General features: G+C 48.6%; 1 protein-coding gene across 1 annotated transcript in view; it reads right to left on the bottom strand.

Moving 5' to 3' along the window:
• The window catches only part of LOC104941838 (ephrin receptor 1-like), a 50,884-nt gene extending 49,438 nt beyond the window's left edge, over positions 1 to 1,446 (bottom strand). Inside the window, exons 1-2 of the mRNA XM_010766976.1 lie at positions 1,320 to 1,446; positions 1,122 to 1,194 (exon numbers count right to left, since the gene is read on the bottom strand). The gene's annotated coding sequence lies outside the window, so the exon portion shown is untranslated. The remainder of the gene's footprint in view (positions 1 to 1,121; positions 1,195 to 1,319) is intronic.
• Positions 1,447 to 1,869: the final 423 nt, after the last annotated feature.

The raw sequence follows: 1,869 nt of genomic DNA, 5'->3' as shown, positions 1-1,869 counted from the left end.
AGGAGGGCAAAATTGGTCAAGTGGGGGGTTGGAGGGGTGGTGGCAGACTGGAGAGGTATGAGGTTGGCCAGGTTAGCAGCGCGGGGGTTGCCACGCGAGGGGGGGCAGTGGAGCAGAGGAGGGGGGCTTGATGGTGGGGAGAAATGGCTTGTTATTTGTGTTGGGAGGCGGAGGGGAGTGGAATCCGCTCAGGGTATTCCGTGCAGCTGGGAGTGTAGGGGAGCAGGGGAGAGTGTAAGAGGAGCAGTAGGAGCTGCGTTCTGATGACGCGTCAGGTGTGCGATGGGTCGAGCAGATGGATGCTATGGATTGTCCGTGCTGAAAGTAAATAAAACTGCGGCGGGTGCTTCGGTGAACAAAGCCGGGTCGACGAAGGAGTCCAAGATGTCTGATGAATGAGATGGAAGACGGGGTGGAGGAGTTGGTGAATGACAGAAGCTGTGAGATGGAGTATTTCAGCATGATGACAGGCGGGAATGCTGGGAGCAGTGTGTTAGCAGCGATAGCGGATAGCGGGCTAGGTGCACAGAGGTGGAGGATTGTTGCGGAGACGAGGAAGATCCACGACATGGCAGGAGGATGTGAACAGCGGGACGGGACAGATGCACACCAGAGATGAAGGCAGGAGGCAGTGAGAGTCGACGGTTGATGCGTGTAGCGATGTAGCAATAGCCACCCGGCACTTTGTTGGCTGAGTGAGGGCAGCCGGCTACAGCCAGCAGCGGAGGCAGAAGTCCAGAATAAGTTAAAATTAAAAACAATGTGCAATTTAGAAAAGATGTGCAATGCAATGGCAGTAGTCAAATTTGAATGTTGCGAGAAATAATGGTAGCTGAGGGTAACAGAGGCGGAGAAGCGGTGAGCAGTCAACGCCAGCGTCCTCTCCTATTGCAGGGGATAATAATAAATCCAGCAATAAAGGAATCTGAAATGGCTCATTCTGCATAATGAGTATTTGTGCTTTAAGAATATTGTGATGCTATCATTTTTTCTACTTGTACCAGTCTTAATGCTTGTATTTACTGTAGCAGAGTATTTATACACTGTTGTATTTCTACTTTTACTGTATAATGTTACTCCCACCACTGACAGTGTGTATGGTAGATGAAGCAGGGTCAGACCTGGGTCAAACTGGATGAGAGCAGCGGTGCTGTGAGTGAAATCTCTCCCCGGTTTGGCCGAACCTTCCTCCACCTGCACAAACACAACATTAAACAAACACTAAACACTGATTTATTGGTCAAATATTGAAAAGATACTTAATTGACAGCACTTAAAAACTAAGTAAGCCAGCCTGGACAAAGAGGTCTCACTGGTACCTGGATGGCGACGTATGCTGGGTCGGCGCTCCCCCCACTGCGCTGGATGTGGATCTGAAGCGTTCCCACCGTCTCGCAAGTTCTGTAGCAGGTTGCCGACAGCTCCACCCGGGACCAGGACAGCTCCAGTCTGCAGAGACACTCTGAGTCCTTCACACTGAACACACACACACTGCAGTATGTGACACATACAGAAGGTTTGGGTAGTTTTGAAGTTTGTGACGCTGCGTGTGTTGGGTGAAGGCAGAAGATACCTTAAAACCAAATCTATCGGCTGAATCTGAGCTTCGTACTTAGAAGAGAGGGAATACTGTATGTCGTTTTTAGTCATTTTGGTTAAATAGGTTATACTACTTCTTAACATACAGTATGAAGAAAATACTCCCCAACACCTGAAAAAGGAGGGGGAACCCTGGTAAATTAGCATTGTGATTTAACCAGATTTTTTTACTCAAAATCGTACTATTTCAATTTTCTTCTGTTTTCATTTTCAACGAGGAATGCACCCAGCAGATCAGAGTCCTGCACGGGTCTGATTTTCAAGACCCGC

The sequence above is a fragment of the Notothenia coriiceps genome, unplaced genomic scaffold, assembly GCF_000735185.1.
Source record: "Notothenia coriiceps isolate Sejong01 unplaced genomic scaffold, NC01 NC01_scaffold00004047, whole genome shotgun sequence".
NCBI classification, from domain to species: Eukaryota; Metazoa; Chordata; class Actinopteri; order Perciformes; family Nototheniidae; genus Notothenia; species Notothenia coriiceps.
This window is presented reverse-complemented; position numbering and strand designations above follow the sequence as displayed.